The following is a 22250-nucleotide window of genomic DNA, read 5'->3' as shown; positions in this document are numbered from 1 at the left end:
CTTGGAATATTGTGTTTAATTCTGGTTGCCTCATTATCGGAAGGAGGTGGAAGCTTTAGAGAAATTGTAGAGATTTACGTGGATGCTACCTGGATTAGAAAACGTCTTATGAGGAAAGGTTGAGCGGGCTAGAGTTTTGCTTTTTGGAGCCAAGGAGGATGAGAGGTGACATGACAGAGGTGTATAAGATTTTGAGTGGCATTCATAAGGTTAACAACCAGCGCCTTCTTCCCTAGGGCAGCAAAGGCCAATACCCGAGGACGTTCATTTAAGGTGAGTAGAGGAAAACCTGTGGAGATGTCTTGAGGTAGATTTTTTTAACACAGTGGTAGATGTCTGGAATGTACTACTAGGGTGGTGATAGAGGCTGATACAAAAGGGATTCATTGATGTAAGAGAAATGGAGGGCTATGGATTGTGTAGGAGGGAATGGTTAGATTGATTGTGGATTAAGTTTACAGTATATGGGTCAGTACGACATTATGGGCTGAAGGGTTTGTACTGTGCTGTGCTTTTTCTGTTCTGTATGCCTGTATTAAATGAAAAAGAGGCTAACCCTTTTGATAAAAATTTAATTAAAACTACAGAAAGGTTTATTCATAATATTTTAAATTTTAAGCAAATTACACTTTGAGAAGTAGTAGCTTTTGCCCGCAACACTTCTCCTTGAGACTGCAAATCCCATTAAGATTAATGGATTCAGATCTTGTGCCAGATCTGATCAAATCTCTCATTAAATCCCAAATTTACATGTTTAGTAGTTTATGGGTATAATTCTGGGCCTTTGAGTGGCAGAATGCCAGTGGGTCCATTCAGATCTGCTGGCTACAGCTAGTGCAATTCAACCCATTCTGCAAAGCACTGTGTTCTGTCTGGAGAAGCCTGTTCAAGCAAACTGTGATTTGTATTCTTAAAATCATGTAATTCCATTCTTCAATTTGCAAGGTTGTGCAAAGGGGAAAGATGAGGGGGAGCCAGATAACTTTCCTCTGGGGGGTGGGGGGTAAGCTGATCAGACTGGATTTTTCTGGAGTACAGAAACGTCAAAGGTGAATTGATTGAGGTCTTTATGTTTAGTCTTAGATAAGCTGTAGACAGAGGTTATGTTTCTGCTTGTGTGAAAGAGTAGAATTAGGGCCATATATAAAATAGTCACTAATATATAAAGAAAATTCTGGTCAAAAATCAACTGTGGTAGGAAATGTAGAGTTAACATTTCAGGTTATCATTCACCCTCTGAAGAATTCAAGGTAATCTCAAAGAATATTTCAGCTAAACCCATTTATTTTTAATATTATGACTTTGATTTGGCATTTAAATACATCATGGTCTAGAAATATCCTTTTGTGTTTCTGCTTGAATTGTTTACACTTGAAAATGAAAAATCTCTAAATGGATCTTCATGTGTTACACCTCTACTCTCTGACTTTGCTGCTAAGCAGTCATCAGGTACAGTGTATTGTCAGATACAGTCACCTGATCCAGGTACAGTGTACTGTCAGATACAGTCACCTGATCCAGGTACAGTGTACTGTCAGATACAGTCACCTGATCCAGGTACAGTGTATTGTCAGATACAGTCACCTGATCCAGGTACAGTGTACTGTCAGATACAGTCACCTGATCCAGGTACAGTGTACTGTCAGATACAGTCACCTGATCCAGGTACAGTAGTTCACAAACAATCCATCTGATCAACATCTTAATCAGAGTGAAGTGCCCCAGTACTTTTATAGACTGCATTTGAATCAGAATCAGGTTTGTTATCACCAGCATGTACATGAAATTTGTTAACTTAGCAGCAGCAGTTCAATGCCAGTACATAATATAGAAGAGGAGAAAAAAAAGCTTTATATTGGTCAATCTCAATTTTATATGAAGGCTACGTTGTTAGATTAATTTTATGTTAATCATGTTTAATGTTTAGTACAATTTTTGTAACTTTCTAACATGGAAATCATTATCCAGTTGGCTTATTTTGCCAGACATACTGAGTTTATGAGATACTCCTCACATACCCAGTCCTGATTCTCATCACGAGAAGCTTGGTATTTCAAGGGCCATATGGAAGAAGCTCTGAGCTACCAGTGTTTATTGCTGAATTGGCAGTTCCCATTGTGTTATTCAATCGCATAAAATGTATAACAATTCTCTGTGTACCGGAGATTACTTATTTACCATGGTCTGGTTATTGCTGATTCCACAAGACCGAGGAGCAGAATTAGTTATTGAACTGCATGGCCATATGCGTCCCGACACTGTATTCCATCTGCCATTCTCCTAGTCTGTCCAAGTCCCTTTGTTAGACTCTTTGCTTCCTCAACATTACCTACCCCTCACCTGTTATTGTATCGTCTACAAGCTTGGCCACAAAGCCATCAATTCCGTAATCTAAATCATTAAAGTAAAAAGTACACTGTCACGGGCACCCTACCAGCCAACTCCTGAATGTTAAATCTATATTTCCAGCACCCACTTAGATTTGCTTGATCAAAAGACTAGCTCTAAACTTGCCACAATATCCTGGCAAGATGTATGCAAGGATGAGTGTTACTCCTAGCTAATTCCAGTTCACTACAGTTAAGTTCTATAAGATCACATGCAGGAGCTCAGGTTTGCTGGGGCCATTGTGTGTGTTCATTCCTAATGCTGCAAAATTGATGGGTATTGCTATTGTAGTTTCCCGTAAACTTCCCACAGGATTATTCGCTGCTAAGCCACCTGAGAATAAGTTCCTTATTTACTTCACTGTGAGGTGAAAATGTTAGATGTAGTCACTAAGTATTATTTTGATTTTAATATTTCTTTGTTTTGTCTTCCAGGAGGTTTGTTACCAATGTGGCCATATAATATCACGGATATCCAGTAACTCCAGAAGAGTCTTGCAATACAAGCTCAACATTAGGATTTTAAGGCTAATTAGAGGTATGAAAGTTACGTCGTGACTGGTTATTTAATTTACAGAGCACTGCTAATATATTCTGGTTAGGAGCCATTAGGCATTGAATTGTGCATGCACATGGAGTTAAAAGTAGAGCTATATATCCAGGCGAGTGAAATAACTAAATTACTATGGTGTGTTCTGTGTATTGCTCATGTTTGTGCATTTATTTTAGTTTTTAAATATTTATTATAGGATGGCCACTTAATCTCTTAAATTAAGCCAAAAAACTTCATAGGAAGCAAAGGGGAAGCTGCTCACATCAAAACATTATTTAGTATTTACTATTTCAGATTCATAAATCCATTTTTGTGTCCTTCAAGTCCATTCTTCTGTCTCAGCCCCTCCTTCACCTTAAAGGAGTCACACCACAGTTAGTTTTCCTTACAGGATCCACTAACGCCAAAATAGGTTTTGTCAATTACCGTGTCCTTCACAGTGGAAGAAAGATTTTTCCATTTCAAAGTGGAATGGACAAAGTTGCCGTGTAATATTTGTTTTGTCAGTGTTTAGCATGATTTGGATAAATAAAGAGCTGCATGTTATTTAAGCATGAAGTAATTTCTAAATTCCATTAATTCCTTGCACTTTTGAGGTTTATGGTGATGTGGAAAATTTTCAAAACATTGAATATGGACTTACAAGTGAATATGTATTCATGAGGTCGATAACTTACAATATGAATGCCTCTATATTTGTTGAATTGTAATATGGACAACTCAGATTTTCTACTTCTTTCTCTCTCTCTACTCTACTCTACTGCCGGTTATGCCACTGGTGTTTCGGGTGGCAATGAAGGCCCTCAATCTTTGGCGATGTTCAAGGCCTCCTTCATCGTGTCAGTAGCTTGGTTTTCACCACAGTCAGTCATGGAGACTCTGGTTGGGGATTCAAGAATGCCGCCACACTCTGATGTAGGAGGATTCCTCATTGTTTTGCCAGTCAGTGTTGCTAGCCCTGAGCTAAACCCCCTAACCTGGAGGACTGGTGGACCACTCTTAGTCTGGCCTCTCACTTTGACCTGTTTGGCATGGGGGTGATGCTCTATCAATAACTCTAGGATACTGGAAGTAGAGTAAATAACAATAGGCTTTTATTAACAGCGAAAACGGAGCACGACCATGTTGGATGACTGTGGGAGGAGCAGTGCCCCAATCACCTTTATACCGGGGTCTGTGGGAGGAGCCACAGAAGCAGTCAGCAGAGGGGCATTTCCAGACAAGTATACACGGTTTACCACAATGGGTGACCCTACCAAGAGCTAAAGCATAAAGCCCCGACTCCAGCCAATGTAGCTCTCCGGGACATTGAGGCACGCAAGCCTCCAAACCCAAGACAAGGTTGTCTGCCTGGAGGATTTGTATTTCACTTGCTAGTTATTCCCAAGCAGAATTTTGGTCGTAATTGTTAGCAGAGTTTCCTGCAGCTTTTCCTGCGCTTCATTATTGGGTCTTCATTTATCAGTGACATCAAATTTGTTCCATTTATTTTCATTTGCTTTAAATCTCATACCACAGGGTAGATTTGATTTCTAAACTTTTACTTTCTGCATCCATACTAGGTGGAATGCTGACTTTGACCACTTACTGTGCCATTCCCTCCCCCCAACTCCTCTCCCGCCACCACCCCATACCCCAGTAATTTCCACTTCACTTCCGAACCACTCTTCTCCTGAGGTGTTGTACCTTTGTTCTTGTCAATGCCAAGCTATAGTGGATTTTGATCTTTTTATTTACCAGTATGTAGTCTTTGTTAGTTCTAACATGATTCTGGATCAACCTTTCATGATTCAGAAACAGGAAGAAAGTTTTTGTAGCCTTGTTTATGGGTGCAACATGTAATGTTTTGAAAGTGGATTTGTGGCGATGGCTGGAAATCTTTGCCTTGAATGACCACATGAAGTAAATTGTGTATTTATTATCCTTTGACAATAAGCTGATTACATTGTCTTGAAGTTTCTCTCAAATACTGCTTGTGAATTCTCTGTTCTGTGACAAATGGTTCTAGTTCTGAGTTAGCTGTGGAACACTAGTTGTTGTAATTAATTGGAAAATTTATCATAATGGGCTTAGCTGCTCAGATGTTACACATGCGTAGTGTCACTGGTGTGCCCAGCACTGTACCATGTTTTGAGTCTGGGCTCAGGCTGACTGGCAGCTAAAGGTGCAACTTGGGCCATTGCTGTTTCTGGAATTAATGGTGAGATGTACGGGAAGATAGAGGTAAAGAATTGGTCATTTGATTGCCCGGGGATGGTACTGGGGAGGGGTGGGGGGAGGGATGTGGACATAGGCATTTTAGATAATGAGGGAGGTTGGAAATGAGGGTGCTGATTAGAGGGGTGCAATGGGCAGTTGGACAATAGGTTTGGAGAAGAGGATGATAGATAGGTGTTGGGACATTTGCAGGTGGATGAATGGTAGAGTAAAGGTTGTTGGGTAATTGGGAGATAGGAGATGGGAGGGTTTGCAATCTTGATGCAGTCTGAAGGAGGGCCCCAAAATATTTAAAATAATTAGTTGCCAAATAATTTGATGCTGCAGTTACTTGGTTCTCTTGGGATATCTGCGTGCTTTTGACATGGAAATGGTTTGGGGTCAAAGGTGACATGTGGCTCGATGAACAATCTCAAGTTTCCAGAATGAAGTGAAATGGTCGTTTTTTTTTCCTGCAGTGAAATGTAATAAATGTTTTCAGTTGCGTGTTGCTGAAATTGGCTCCATTATGCAATTTTGACAAAATTGTTTACATATAATAGTAATATGAATCTCTTTTATGGGAATACAATTTATTATACAAATAAATCAAGGTGAAATTAAGATTCCAAAGCGCGGTGCTGATTGAGGCTCAACATTGAGAGAGGGCATGATCCAGCTTTTGAATGCTGAGTTTAACTGATTAGCATAAGTGGGTTTATTAAGCTTGCATAATTAATGTAGAGCTAGACAATAAGACCACTACTAGAGCTTGATGAGTGTGGTGAGTGTGAGCACATCTGAAGAAATTAATACTGATTAGGGAAGCTAAAGTAACAAAATCAGTGGAAAAGATCACATTTGTTGAATCATAATGTTCTGATTATGAAATTCAAAGTACGTTATAAAGTATTTATAATGTTCCCCTCTAATCAGATGTTATACTTCAGTATCACGGTTCTCTTTTGAAATGATTGGGGGAGGGGGGAGGAGGAACAGAAAACTGTCTTTGTGGACACTTCAGGAGTTTAGAGAAGGGTAGATGGGTGAGCAGTTTGTACCTCGTGGGGAAAAAGTAACTTAATGGAGCAAGGTGGCTGTGAAGCATTACTCTGATGATTTATACAATGTGATAAAAGCCAAGTATTCATTTTGCAAAATAACCCTGCTAGGTTTTATTTGCAAGTGAAAACTTGCCCATAAGATCTGCCAAAGTGATTGGCTATCAAAGGGTGCATTTTGTACTTTAACTCAAGTGTCATTGCCAAGGAGCTTTGCTTTGAATTTAATTCTCAACATCTCCCACTCGAAGGTCTGGTTGTGTTAAAGTTGGATGTATAACTACAATATGGTGTCAAATCTGGTCTAAGTACTCAGTGGCTTGTTAGATTGAAAACTTCACAAACATTTGGGATTGCAGATGGTTCAGCCCTAAAATGCCAGAAGCATATTTGTATGTGCAGCATTTTCTATTGGATCATATTATCCAAATCTCAGTGTAATAAATAAACTTCAAATGAATTCAGTGACGATTGGTCTGAGATCTACTTAACTGCAGTACAACAGCCCTGTCAAAGTATAATACATAGCCCTACCCTCTCCCTTTTGAATCCAAATGGCAGCTAATAACTTTGTAATGAGATTTTTGACAGTCCTGGGTTGTGATGAACTACTCAGAAGAGAACGCATATGTTTATTGGGAAACTGACTGGTTAATATGAAGCAGCCTAGATTGGAATGTGGGAGTTCTTGAGCAAAGCCATGTGTTTTTCTTTTCTAAGGGTATCAGATTCTTTACAAGTTTAATGAAGTGAATTCAATTGGGAGAGGAAGAAAAGAGCCTTTGGGTGTTTTCTTATGTTGGTCTGTCAAGGTTACATTAAGACATCTGCAGGCAATACGACAAGAACATATGTCACGCACCATGACGTAAAATCTGAGTCTTTGGGATGAATGGGGAGGGGGGGAGAATGGAAGAGAGATGTGGCATTGGTTGGGGGGGGGGAATAGATTGTCAAGTTTAGAACATTTGTTTAATCTGCTGTTCTATAATATTGAGCGAAGTTACCATTGGCAAGGTTTGCTGCACTGGAGGTTAGGAGCACAAGATCAGCAGAGAAATGGGGCAAACATAGAAACATAGAAAACCTACAGCACAATACAGGCCCTTCAGCTCACAAAGTTCTGCCGAACATGTCCCCACCTTAGAAATTACTAGGCTTACCTTAAGCCCGGTGTTGGCGCGTGGCCTAGTGGATAAGGCATCAGTCTAGTGATCTGAAGGTCATTGATTCGAGCCTCAGCTGAGGCAGCGTGTTGTTTCCTTGAGCAAGGCACTTAACAATACATTGCTCTGTGACGATACCGGTGCCAAGCTGCTTGGGTCCTAGTGCCCTTCCCTTGGACAACATCGGTGGCGTGGAGAGGGGAAGGCCTGCAGCAAGGGCAACTGCCGGTCTCCCATACAACCCTGCCCAGGCCTGCACCCTGGAAAACTTCCAAGGCACAAATCCATGGTCTCACGAGGCTAACAGATGCCTTTAAACCTTAAGCCCTCTATTTTTCTAAGCTCCATGTACCTATCCAAAAGTCTCTTAAAAGACCCTATCATATCCGCCTCCACCACTATTGCCAGCAGCCCATTCCACGCACTCACCACTCTCTGAGTAAAAAAAACTTACCCCTGACACCTCCTCTGTACCTACTCCTCAGCACCTTAAACCTGTGTCCTCTTGTGGCAACCATTTCAGCCCTGGGAAAAAGCCTCTGTCTATCCACACAATCAGTGCCTCTCATCATCTTGTACATCTCCATCAGGTCACCTCTCATCCTCCGTCACTCCAAGGAGAAAAGGCCGAGTTCACTCAACCTATTCTCATAAGGCATGCTCCCCAATCCAGGCAACATCCTTGTAAATCTCCTCTGCACCCTTTCTATGGCTTCCACATCCTTCCTGTAGTGAGGTGACCTGAACTGAGCACATTACTCCAAGTGGGGTCTGACCAGGGTCCTATATAGCTGCAACATAACCTCTCGGCTCCTAAACTCAATTCCACGATTGATGAAGGCCAATACACTGTACACCTTCTTAACCACAGAGGCAACCTGCGCAGCTGCTTTGAGTGTCCTGTGGACTTGGACCCCAAGATCCCGCTGATCCTCCACACTGCCAAGAGTCTTAACATTAATACTATACAGTTGGCCCTCCTTATCCGTGAGGGATTGGTTCCAAGACCTCCCACGGATACCAAAAATCGCGGATGCTCAAGTCCGTTATTTAACCTGGCTCAGTGCGGTGGTCTTTAGGACCCAGCGGAACCCCGGACTTTATTTAACATGCGTTGGTCATTAGGACCTGGTGGTGCAGCTCTGAATCCGCAGTGTTTCTGTTCACAAAAATAATCACTATCACGATTGAAAGTAAGGTGGAAGTAATAAAGCGATCAGAAAGAGGTGAAACACCATCCGTCATTGGAAAAGCGTTAGGCTACAGTCGATCAATGATTGGAACAATTTTAATGGAGCATGTGAAAGGCCCTGCTCCGATGAAAGTTACAATTATTACTAAGCAGCGCAGTGTTTAATTATTGAAATACGTATGTTTCTTAAGTGTTTTATATGCATAGAAAGGTAAAATATGTACTAAGAAAAATGTTTGACTAACTGACGCTAAATAATACTGGATGTACCTGTTCCGACTTCAAATCCGACTAAAAGGCGGACTCAGGAACGGAACTAGTTCGTAAGCCGGGGACTGCCTGTACTTTTAAGTCATTTCTAGATTACTTATAATACCTAATACAATGAAAATACTATGTAAATAGTTGTTATACTGTATTGTTTAGGGAATAATGACAAGAAAAAATAGTTTGTACATGCTCAAATAACGAGTGCTGGAGAGAGAACTTACGGGTTTTCCCGATCCACGGTTGGTTGAATCCGCACATGCGGAATCCACGGGTAAGGAGGGCCGACTGTATTCTGCCATCATATTTGACCTACCAAAATGAACCACTTCATTCTTATCTGGGTTGAACACCATCTGCCACTTCTCAATCCAGTTTTGCATCCTATCAATGTCTTGCTGTAACCTCTGACAGCCCTCCACACTATCCACAACACCTCCAACCTTTGTGTCATCAGCAAACTTACTAGCCCATCCCTCCATTTCCTCATCCAGGTCATTTATTAAAATCACAAAGAGTAAGGGTCCCAGAACAGATCCATGAGGCTCTCCACTGGTGACCGACCTCCATGCAGAATATGACCCGTCTACAACCACTCTTTGCCTTCTGTGGGCAAGCCAGTTCTGGATCCACAAAGCAATGTCCCCTTGATCCCATGCCTCCTTACTTTCTCAATAAGCCTTGCATGGGATATCTTATCAAATGCCTTGCTGAAATCCATATACACTACGTCTACTGCTCTTCCTTCATCAATGTGTTTAGTCACATCCTCAAAAAATTCAATCAGGCTCGTAAGGCACGATCTGCCCTTGACAAAGCCATGCTGACTACCCCTAATCATATTATAACTTCTCCAAATGTTCATAAATCCTGCCTCTCAGGAGTTCTCCATCAATTTACCAACCATTGAGGTAAGACTCATTGGTTTATAATTTCCTGGTCTATCTCTACTCTCTTTCTTGAATAAAGGAACAACATTCACAACCCTCCAATCCTCTGGAACCTCTCCCATCCCCATTGATGATGCAAAGATCATTGCCACAGGCTCAGCAATCTCCTCCCTCACCTCCCACAGTAGCCTGGGGTACATCTCATCCAGTCCTGGTGACTTATCCAACTTGATGCTTTCCAAAAGCCTCAGCACATCCTCTTTCTTAACATCTACATGCTCAAGCTTTTCAGTTTGCTGCGAACCATCACTACAATCACCAAGCTCCTTTTCCATAATGAATACCAAAGTAAAGTATTCATTAAGTACCTCTGCTATTTCTTCCGGTTTCATACACACTTTCCCACTGTCACGTTTGATAGGTCCTATTCTTTCACGTCTTATCCTCTTGCTCTTCACATACTTGTAGAATACCTTGGGGTTTTCCTTAATCCTGCCTGCCAAGGTCTTCTCATACCCCTTCTGACTCTCCGAATTTCCTTCCTTCATTTGCCACATTTCTTCCATACTTTTCCCGGAGAATTTAGGATGGTGGGCCATCCAATGTTGCTGCTTGCAGTTTGACCAAACAGTGAGAGTCCTTGAACGTGGGAGCATTGACATTACAGTGAAATTTATTATTTCTGCAATTTAAATAATAATACTTTCACTAACTTCCGAACTCTACAATTGTAGAAATGCAGCCAAAGTATAATGTAATGGTGAAGAAAAGAAGGAGGGACAACTGCACAGTAGAATTCAACAGCTGCAACATTTTCTGAAATAGTGCTGTTGAATTGTTTCTTGAATCATGTTTACATGCAATAAGAAAATATTTCTCCCTTGGTGTTGTCCTGACCTCTGTTCTTTAGCTTCTGACCCAGCAACTATTGCAAAATGTTACTTGAGGCAGAAAGGGTAAAGTTGTGAACTGGAAAAGAAGGGGAGAGTGTGGAAGTTCAAACTAGGTGTGGCAGCAGTGGCAGATACTAATCCCACAAGTGGAAGGAATAGTGAGCAAAGTACAAAATTGCAGTGCCTGAGTTTTATTATCTGTTTGGCAGGCACCCAGCATTATTCAAATCATATCATTGTTCCTTCCATTTCAGAACTTGGATTTTTTTTTGGTTCACAAATATTTTCCATGTGTGGCAGATGTTTTGCATGTATGTGTGACTGACGAAAATGAGCATATTTAATTTTTCTGTGCCGAGATGAAACTGGTCTCTATGGTTTCATATTCTTACAGACCACTGGGAATAGAATATTTTACACGCAGAAGATGTGAAAACAGTTCTCTTCCTTAATGGCATTATGTTAATATGTAATTTTCATGGTTTTATTGGTACAGTCTGAAATGGTGTAGAGAGCTGTTGTACACGGTTTTGTTTATGTACACGTGTGATCTGAATGGGTAATGCACTCTAAGAAATGTCACACCTTGATACAGAATCAGCTTTAATGTCACCAGCATATGTCGTGGAATTTGCTAACTTTACAGGAGCAGTACAATGCAATACATGATAAATATAGAGAAAAAACTAAGTTAAATTAAGTGTGTGTTTATATATGCACAGGCATTTTTTTAAAAAGTAGTGAGATAGTATTCCTGGATTCAATGTGCATTTCGGAATTGGATGGCAGAGGAGGAAAAGCTGTTCCTGAATCACTGAGAGTGTGCCTTCAGGCTTCTGTACCTCCTTCCCGATGACAAGAGCATGTCCTGGGTGGTGGGGATCCTTAATGATGGACACCGCCTTCTAAAGGCACTGTTCCTTGAAGATGTCTTGGATACCACCCATGATAGAGCTGAGTAATTTTGCAAGTTTCTGAACTTCTTTTGATCTTGTGTAGTAGCAGCCCCTCCCCTCCTCCCCCCATGTAGCAGACAGTGATGCAGCCAGTCAGAAATGTCTCCATGGTACATTTGTAAAAGTTCCTGCTTCATTCTGAGGTTTTAGACAATTAAAGCATTTGATGAAGTACAGAAATTGATATTTGTGCCCTGAGATTTTGAAAGTATTTCCTTTCCAAGTTACTGTCTAGTCACTGCTATCCTATGTATGGGTTTTGGGGTTGCTTTAGATTAAGCTCAGCTGTCTATAGTCCATTTGGATTTGTAAAGAAGATTGACATGAGTTTTAGGTGCCATTTTGTTGTTGCCTCCTGGAGCTGGAATGGGTTAAGCCGTTTGATTAAATTGTATGCAAGTTAAATAACCTGACATTTCTACATTTAACTAGTCATACAGAATGGTTTAAGTTATGGGAGAAAGAGGGACTGTAAACATAGGTAATACATTCTGTTGACATTGGAGAGTTACTCGATGTATCGTGCATCTTTTCTCTAGCCCATGTAATTTGGGTACCCATTTAAATGCCAGCTCTGATCAAATATCTAGTGGCTGAAGCTGAGGAACTTTCAGAAATCCGTGTATTGGCGCTGTACAACGTGTACACAGCCACAGAAGGTGCAAACAAAAGAAGATCCTTTAATATCCCAATGCACAGATGGAGACAGACCTATTCTATTAACTGAGAAAATGGAAATGGCAGGCTTAGTGCTTGGGTAAGATATCATTATGCATCTTGTTAAACGTGAGGTATTTGGTTGGCAGAAAGGATAGCTTGGAAAGACTTAAGGGGCTGCGAACAGACATTTGCTGTAAGTTCCTGGCACTGGAAAGTTTCAGAACTCGTGTTCCAGAAGTTGGTTTCATAGCCTGTGGCAATTCCAAACATGCATGGCTGGCATTCAAGGTGGATTTTGAATGTTAACCTTTAGAGGACTGATAATACAGCTACAAATCTCCAATTAGCTTGAATCTAATTGGCTGTGAACTTTGCAGAAAATAGGAACAATATCTTGAGCATCATTGTTCTCCAAATCAACCACTGCGTCAGCACTAATTTCTATCATCGTGCCTGTGCAAATCCAAACCTACCACCATGTGTAGATGGTTGTCAACACACACACGGCAATGATGAATTAAGAAGTGTAGGTAACAAGTGCAGACTGAATAATATTGTAAGAGTTAAGTCATAAGCAGCCGAGTTTTGAGTAAGATTAAGTATGTTGAGAGTAGAACAAGGCAGGACTGCACTGAAACAGTCCACAATTTGGGCTGAGAAAGGACATGAGAGTGAGGATTTCAGCGGAGGAGGAGTTACTCAAAGATGTGGAGTAGAGATGAGTGATCGCTGTGATTTCTGACTGTCTTTAGGATTTGGGATACAGTTGATGGCTAGGGAACAGCAATGGAATCCAAGGACAAAGCCTTTAATTTTCCCAGTTCTTCGTTGGAAGATTTTTTTTCTCCATTCATTGCTGGATATCAGACAAGCAGTTGGACACATTAGAGATGTTGGTGAAACTGGGAGTCGTGGTGGTAAAGTGAACCCAAGTGTTACCAGAGCACATTTGGAAACCAACAGTGAACTCAGTAAGTCACCGAAGGTTTACATGGAATTGAAAAAGAGAAGGAATATTTGTTTGAGGGACACTAGTGGTAATGAGAAACAATTTGTGACTTTGCTGGTTACAATTGGAAAGATTTGGGGCTAGGTGAATTTGGTCTCTTCCAGTTGGACAACAGTGAAGAAGTGTGAGAAGATTACCAAACAGGTCAAGAAGGGTAAGAGTTAAAAATAGCCAGGTTATCTCTGACACAAAACAGGAAGTTGATTTTGATGAGGACTTTTTCACAACTGTCAGTGGTGGAAGCCTGAACTGTGGTGGGTTCAAAGAAAAGATAAGATGGCAAAAATTTTGGAGACTACTACACACTCAGAAAGAAAGAAGGGAAGGGTATTTTCTCAGGAAGGTCATTTTGTTGAAAAAGATACTACAATATACCATGTGGCCCTCACTGTTAATATTTGAGCTGATTATTTTTTACCTTTTCTACTAGTTTTGTATGTTGATATGTGTGAAGGTAAATGTTTCATGGAATTTAACTTTACACATTGAAATTTGGAGTACGTATTGGAAAATGGTAGAGTTCATTGCTGTATGCCATTTACACTAATTCCCATCATTATCAGGAAATGTTACCTTGAATTGAATGAGGGTTCTTGGTTCTTGATTTGGAAATCCTGATTGATCAGAAACCTGAAAAATAATAAAATCTAAAGTTGCTTTGGGGCCAGAAGTTCAGTGACATAACAAAACTGCATACAAGAAACAGCTTTTGGCAGAAGGCAACAACTTCATTAAACCAATGTTAGGAGGAAGTGATTAATTTGTTTGCCATTGTGCATTTTAGAAGTAAATGCAGTGAACTGCAGTTTAAAATGTAAATAAATTCTTCGCTTGGTTACAGAGGGAAAGGTAGTTGACAAGTCAAGTTTCTTCATAACTCTTGATTCCATCCTGAGATGGCCTGTCGATCATCTATTCTTCTCAGTTATAAAAAAAAAGTCAAGAAATATTTTTACATAAAAATACACCAGCAAATGGCTTTTTAAAGAAAGGACCTTTGAGCATGAAAACTGTAAAGCAAACTTGAGTTTTCTACATTTGTAGTTAAAAATGTTTCTTTCTTTTGGAAACTCTGCTGTCCACTGATGACCAAAAAGTCTGGATAAACAGAGTTGTAGTCTCTTGCTCTCTGATGTTCCCAATTAGTATTAATCAACTACAAACTTATTTTAAGTACCGTATTTCTGTGGTTGGAATCTTCTCAGTGTTAACAGTGTTATTGGCTGTTCATGAACATCACAATTCAGAAATACATTTTCAACTTCAGTACAGTTCTTGGTTATCGATGTTGTTTTGTTTGAAGCTTAATGAGCTGATGTGAATTCCATGCAGTGACTTTAGCTGCGGCATTTACTCGGATTAAATAAACGTGCTATTGTTTTCTGTAAAGCAGCAGACAGCAATTTCAGATGAACATGTTAAGAACTCGTCTTATGTGGAGCACAGACTGTTTCTGTGCAGTAAATTCCATGTGATCCTCTCTACAGTCTTCATGCATCAAGTGATTTATGAACGGCTTTTCTGGATCAGCTTTCTTATTCAAATATTCTTTTGATTATTTTTGACTTCAAATAGGAGATTTAAGAAACCGTTTCACTTCAGTATTGAGCTGAATGTTTTTTATATATTTTAAAAGGAATGTTCTGTGTTGAAGGCGAGTAGAACAATGGACGAGATGTCATTGACCACTGGAACTGCTGATGTTTAGATATTTAAATTGCATTAGTCCATACTGAGCCTGAGCTCCCAGATGCAGAAGTTGAGGTACATTTTCTTTGAATTTACACCATCTCAGCTGTTGTGGATGATAGGATTCTGGGTTAGGAGGAAGAGTGGGGAGGTATGCTTCAATTATTTCACTTTAGTGTTTAATTATTTACTTATTAACCATTTCTTTTATTTGCTTTCAGTAGTTTTTAAACCTGTCTTTAACGCCTGTAGAACTTTTGACAGGGCTTTGGTGGCATTTTCAGTGTAGGTTTCCTTTCTTGCCATACTGCTGGAAGCCTTGTCCCCATTCAGACCATGCTCCTGGAGTGAATTCAATTGGACTTGATCCCCCCCCCCCCATAAACAATATAGGTGAATAAAGTCATGGGGGAGATGGTAGGTGGCAATTTGAGGTAAGAGTCTGGCGTATAGGTTCTGGGCTATTATTTCCTAAATGTCAATATTGAGTGCAGTTCCCACTGAGTAAGGGTGTGTAGGTGCTCCAGTGTGACGGTATGAACATTGACTTCTCGAACTTCCGGTGATTGCCCTTCGCCCTCCTTCACCATTCTCCTATTGCCATTTCCCTCTCCCATCTTACCTCCTTACCTGCCCATCACCTCCCTCTGGTGCTTCTCCCCATTCCCTGTCTTCCATGGCCTTCTGTCCTCTCCTATCAGATTCCACCTTCTCCTGCCCTTCTCTTTCACTAATCAACTTCCCAGCTCTTTACTTCAGCCCGTAGACCCCTCTCCCTGTTTGACTGAACACCTACCACCTTGCACTTCCTCCTAACCCCCCCACCCACCTCCATGCTCTGACTTCTCATCTTTTTTTTCCAGCCTCGATGAGGTGCCTCAGCCTGAAACGGCGACAGTTTACTCTTTTCCGTAGATGCTGCCTGGCCTGCTGAGTTCCTGCAGCGTTTTGCATGTGCTACTTTGGTTTTCCAGCAACTGCAGATTTTCTCATGTCTAGTATTGAAAGATAGGGTTTTTTTCCAGATTTGCATTGTAATTTCGTGGCCCCTGTGAATGCAGGTATCACTTTGTATTAGGCAGCCACATGCTGTGAAATCATGCTTAGAACTGGATTGAGCGCTCTACATTTATGTAAATTTAATCCCTTCAAGTGGTAATGAGCCTTCTGGTTTTACCTGGTATTGTCTGTTCTCTCCCAGCGAAGTGTTTCTGTTTATAAATTTTGTTCTTAAGTAGCTATGCTAGATGCAGTTTTTTTTTGGATTATACTTGTTTCCTCCATTTCTGGTGTTTTTCCTCAGTCTGGCATTTGCAGTACACCATCTGCTTCAAGCACAAAGATCTACAGCTTTCTCTAACGCAATGAAATGTTGGAGACTACTTTGCAATACATCTTCTGGTTTTAGTGAAGACTCTGTAATGTTTTGAGGGATGGAATTTAATTCAATGGAAACCTGGTTTGTAAGCCTAGCCCGTTGCCACTTATGCTAATTTCTGTATAAAACCACCTGAACCAGAGGTTTACTTTTCTTTCTCTCAGAACTCGTGTCCCAATTAATATTCTTGTTACTCTTCTGCTGTTCGTACTCGGCCTTCTTTTCTCCGTGCTGTTAATATTTAAGATTAAGAAAGGCTGCCCCTCTCTCCTGTGCCACTAATGGCAGTGGACTCAGCTGTAAACTCTGTGAGAGTTCCTGCCTCCAGCATCAAGTAAATGGGATTATGGCCAATGAAAACAAGATGGAGCAGGGAACCTTGCACACATCTTTAATCTTAAGTAGGTAAAAGTGCCAGCAATGACAATCAACTAGGGAGGAACTAAATAGTCACAGGTCTAGAAATGGATTTGCTGGGAGGAAGTGAGCAAATTTAAAGGAGAATTAGAAATGGTTTATGGCTCACCATGTGTGAGGTCTGAAAGCGGTAATCTGTCACCTGGAGAAAACCAGGTGTGTGGCCAAGCAGAAGCCTGGTTGTTCTGTTTTCTTTAAAGTACTTAAAATTAATAGCAATGTACAAAATAACTGTAACATCCTGGACCCTGGACCTTCAATTTTGTGTCTCTACTGTTTAGAAATGATCCATTAGATCATAGAACAAAGAAGAGTACAGCACAGGTACAGGCCATTCGGCCCACACTGTTGTGCCGCACCAGCTAAACCACAAATCAAAGACACCCAACACTAATCCACCCCTACCTACACAATGTCCATATCCCTCCATTTTCCTGACATTTATGTACCCATCCAAATATCTCTTAAAACCCTCTAATGTATTTGCCTCTGCCACCAAAGCAGAAAATGCATTTCAGGTATCCACTACTCTCTGAGTAATAAAATTTACCCCTCACATCCCTATTGAATTACACCCTCCCCCATCTCACCTTCAGGACATGTACTCTGGTTTACTTGTTTTCTCCCTCTGCTACAAGTAAATAAATGTCTTTTACTGACCGTTTAAATGAAGAGCTCGTGTGAATATTTTTGCCCTCTAAAGTTATACTTCAAGGCAAATCTTTAAAACTTTTGGTTACATATCCAAACTCTTTTTTTGTTTGAATGTTTGCACCGTTGAATCCGTCGATGCTCAATGCTGACAGCTCAACTTTGCAAAGACACAAGTTCAGTGAGACTGTAGCTGAAATATGACTTCTTTACAGATCCCCAGAGACTTGTTGCTAATTTTAAGCTCTCATTTATATGCTTAATAAAGATTTGCAAGCCCAGTCTGAGGTTTCGTGCTTACAAAGAAGATGACTGTCAACTTTCTTCCATCTGCCACTGTGCTGAATTTACCAAGTGATTCCCGTTGTGTAGCTCATGGAGGCTTGCAGTTATTTTCGGTCACAAATTAACAATTCAATCATCAAATGAATGTGCTCCATCCCCCTTCAAGGCTTTAAGGAAAAGTCCTACAATGTCAAGTTGATTAAAATGTCAAAACAATTGTCTGAAGTAGGCTTTAGAACAACGATGGAAAAACTGCGCTGATTAATTTACTTAAATTTGCCTGCCAATTTGAACATTTCTTTGTTTCTTAAAGTTGCTGGCAAGAAGCCAACTCTAATTGCTGCTACAGTAGCATTTGCCGAGTGCTGCTCCTCTTACCCCCTTCTCTGCATTCTCTGAAAACCATCTAGGCTTCATTGTTGATTTTTAAAAAAAGACGTGAAAGCTTGATTCAGCTGCAGTAGATCAATTTGATAGACTGAAGCAAAGTGAAGTATGGAAGCAGGAGGACGAGAGCCTTCCTTCTTCACTTTGTCATATGCTTACTCCCGTACTCTGCCAGCCTCGAGTAGGGGAGGAAAAGCTGGATGGAACATGTAAAACATTTAAATCTTCAAAGTAAATCTTATTATCAAAGTAGATATATAAGTAGATATACAACCCTGAGATTTATCTTCTTGTGGGCATACTCGGCAAATCTATAGAATAGTAACTATAACACAATCACTGAAAGGTCAACAAGAGCGCAGAAGATGTAAAATGCAAATGCAAATTTAAATAAATAGTAATACATAACATGAGCATGAGATGAAGAGTCCTTAAAGTGAGATCATAAGGGAACATTTCAATGATGGGGCAAGTGAAGTTGAGTGAAGTTATCCCCATACAAAGGCCTATGGGAGGGGGGGACAGGGAGAAAGTTAGGGCACGTTCACTAGTGGGAGATTCTCGCACAAGGGGACATAACAAGGTGAGAGGCTGATCATTTTAAGACTGAGGTATGTAGAAATTTCTTCTTGCTATGGGTGAGGCTCTCTGGAATTCTCTGCCCCAGCAGATGGTGGAAGCTGGAACATCAGAAATATTTGAAGTAGAATTGGACAAATATTGGTTAGATTGAGAGAAATGAGTATGGAAAAGTGGTACAGAAAAGTGGAGGTCAGTTCAGATCAGTCATTAAATAACAAGCGAGGCTTGAAGGGCCTGATGGCTTACTTTTGCCATTTTCTTATGGAAGGTGATTCGTGCAGCTCTAAGGTGACTTGTTCAACAATAGCCAAAGGCTGAAGTAGTTTAGTAGTCTGGTCTCTTTCTCTGAGAGCATTGTAGCCTTGGGGAACTGAGGAGAAAAATAATGCAAAGAACAGTCCATCTCTTTAAAATACATTTTATATTTTTAATTATGGCCCACAGTTGTGCTGGGTGAAACTGGTGAGCATTCATCCATTATTTCCATTATAATTACCTCCTTTAGAAAGAAAACTTGCAGATGCTGGAGATCTAATGTAAATGCGGGAAATATTTAGCAGGTTAAACTTCACCTTTGGCAATAGAAACAGAAACAGATTAATCTTTCAAGGCAAAGTAGTCAGGTTATTATTCTGGTATCCTTCAGTGTCTATTCCATTCCCCATCATCTGTTTCATAGACAAGACTTTCAATGCAGTTGCCTCTTGAGATTTGCTTTCTACTTCACTGGCCTCCCCACTTAACAAATTATTCCTTGCAGTATCTGCCATCTTCAATAAGGTTTCTCTACAATACATATTTTTCCTCTCCCTCCTCCTTTCAGCAATGAGAAGGGAAGATTCTCTTCGCAGCTCCCTGGTCACTTCTTTCAACCACACCCCTTCTTGTGGCACATTTCAGTGCAGCACTTGCTCATTTACCTCTTCCTTTTCAGATCAGTTTATCGTCATACACATCAAGGTGCAATGAAATTCATGAGTGAATAGTATATATGGTGTGAATAGATACAGCAAGTGCAAAACGGCGGAAGATGCAAGGGTTCTCGTGCAATCTGAAGCAGTGCAAAAAGAAATGCTCAGTGATATTAACAGAATAATCTGCTATCCAGGGACCCAAATACTCCTTCCGGATGAAGCTGAAGAATTGTACTTGGTGTTTACAGTGTAGTCAACTTGATGTTGGAGGAGACAAATATTTTCCAGAGCACCTTCATTCAATCCACAGAGATGTCCATAAACTTCCAGATGCCTTTTGCTTTATTTCTTCATCTCTCTCCCACCCTGACCTATCCGTCTGTAGTCTGGAGGCCCATTGTTAGCTGGTGGAATATCACCTCACCTTTCACTTGGGTTCATCAGAACCAGGTTTAGTATCACCAGCAGATGTGAAATATGTTGACTTTGCAGTACAGTGCAATTAATCATAATAGAAAAATGAACATGAATTAGTTGTATATAGTTAAATTAGTAATGCAAAAGTGGAAATCGAAAAGTAGTGAGGTAGTGTTCATGGGTTCAGTGTCCATTCTGAAATCGAATGGCAGAGGGGCAGAAACTATTCCTGAATCACTGAGTGTGTGCACTGAATACAACAATTTCAAGTAACTCACCTTCTCTTCTCTGCATTATGCTTACTGTTAAACTCTGTCAACTCTAAGAGGTTTCTTTTCGCTCCATATTACAGCATCTACAGCCTCTTGTGTTTCTAATTTACCTTTTCATTTTGTACCAGAAGTGGCCAGTCTGCTATAAGTGGATACATCTGCCTGTAGTATTAACCTAACTTTTCTTGATCCACGGACATTGTGTGATGTGCTAGTTATTCTTAATGTTATTTTATCTTCAGTTCTCTGACCTGCATTTCACATTTTTTAACATATTCATTTGTTTTTCTCTGCTAACTGCCCTCATTAATCTATCAAATAGATGACTTCATAAACCACATCACCATGGCAACTATGCTCTCACCTTAGAGCTATTCCCTATGTAGCCGCCAGAGATTGTACAGATGCTGGAAATCTGGAGCAACAGACAAAATGCTGGAGGAACTCAGCAGGTCAGGCAGCATCAATGAAGGGAAATATTGACATTTCAGTCCAGGACTCTTCATCAAGACTGCAGGAATTCCCTTTGCCCTATTTTTTTTTGGAAGTAGTTTAATTTTTCTATCATTGTTCACATTCCATTTCTGCTATTATTTTCATGATTGACAACTTTTTTCTCTTCATGGCAGCCTGAACTATTTATCCAGGAAATTGTCTTCATTCTTATTTTGCTTTTGGCAGTTTTCTGCCTCGGCAAACATTGTTTCACTGATCCAGAATCATCTGTATTGAACACTCAATCACTCTGTTTGCACAACAGAGAATCCGACAAACTTGTAGGTGTGACTTTTTCTTCAAAATAAACTGTTTGATATGATCTGTGCAGGTTATCACTCTGGTTCATGTGAGGCTTCACATTGTGAAAGTTGGTAATCCTGAGTAATGTAATTAGAATCGTAGAATTGTGTAATTAAAATATTGAAATGCACAATCTTCCCTGTTGTGTTGAGTGATTATTTCCTCTATCTCCCCACATTTCTATCATGGAAATTGAGTCTTGATATATATACACACATTTTGCAATGACCTTTAATCATTGAGATGTTGGGCTTTATTAATCCAATCAAATCCAGTCTGTCATTCCTTTCACTTTCCAAATTCACATTTGCGAAAGAAGTCTCCAAACTACAATATCTACTTAATACCTAACATGTACAAGCCTCTTATGAGTGTTATGAGCTGTTAATTGGCCCCAGATCGTGCATGTAATTACAATCAGCCAATTAACAAAGGCGCCAATAGCTAATTATTGCCTCCTCAGTGCTGCAGGGAACTCGACAAGATGAAGAGGCACCCCATGCTGCAGCTGTTGCAGTTTCGGCTGCATGGCATTAAAACAGTGTTTTCCAAACCAAAATGACTGCTGTCCACCCACACATAGTGATCTGGAGACAGTTCAGATTTAAAATAGATTATCCACTTTTATCTAAACACATGGAATGTCTACATCTACATAGTTGCTCTGTAGTGGCTCCATTGCATTGCTTGTGACTGAACTTTTATAAGATACAGCTGTTATTTTTAAATGTTGGCCTGTAATCAAAGATAGATTCCACTGTCATTTCATACTGCAAAACAAAATCCTCAAGAAGTCAATTCAAATAGTTCTGTGAAGCACATGCCTTCTAGTACCAAACAAATACAACATACAGCATTCAGCAGCCTTTTAATTTGTTATATCCTTTCAGGACTCATTTATTAGATAAACAATTTAGGCTTGTATAATGCCTTTTTACAAGGCAAAGCATTTCTACTGTCACAAAAGCTGACCACGCCAAAACTGGAGAGTTTGAGGATTAGTAGCTACCTTGGGATGGCACTGACCCTGCTTGGTCTTGCAAAAGCAAATCATCCGAATGCTGAAAAGAGAAAATGCAGTAAATCAGGCATCATCAATAGGTGAAGCAAAGTTGGGAACTTCTTGGTCATTCTTATTGTCAGGTACTAGGATACAGGGAAGAGATTTTGTTGCATACCAGTGTTCCCTCTAAGCTACGCGGGTGCATGGCCGCACAGTAACTGAAATGC

The 22250-nt window shown here is 40.3% G+C and overlaps 1 protein-coding gene across 5 annotated transcripts in view; it reads left to right on the top strand.

The window, feature by feature from the left end:
• LOC140738810 (plexin-B2-like) overlaps positions 1 to 22250 on the top strand; it is a 242601-nt gene that overhangs the window by 67776 nt on the left and 152575 nt on the right. For all 5 annotated transcript variants that reach the window (XM_073066680.1, XM_073066682.1, XM_073066679.1 and 2 more), the window contains exon 2: positions 2823 to 2925. The gene's annotated coding sequence lies outside the window, so the exon portion shown is untranslated. The remainder of the gene's footprint in view (positions 1 to 2822; positions 2926 to 22250) is intronic.

Source organism: Hemitrygon akajei, chromosome 14 (genome assembly GCF_048418815.1).
Source record: "Hemitrygon akajei chromosome 14, sHemAka1.3, whole genome shotgun sequence".
Taxonomy (NCBI): Eukaryota; Metazoa; Chordata; class Chondrichthyes; order Myliobatiformes; family Dasyatidae; genus Hemitrygon; species Hemitrygon akajei.
This window is presented reverse-complemented; position numbering and strand designations above follow the sequence as displayed.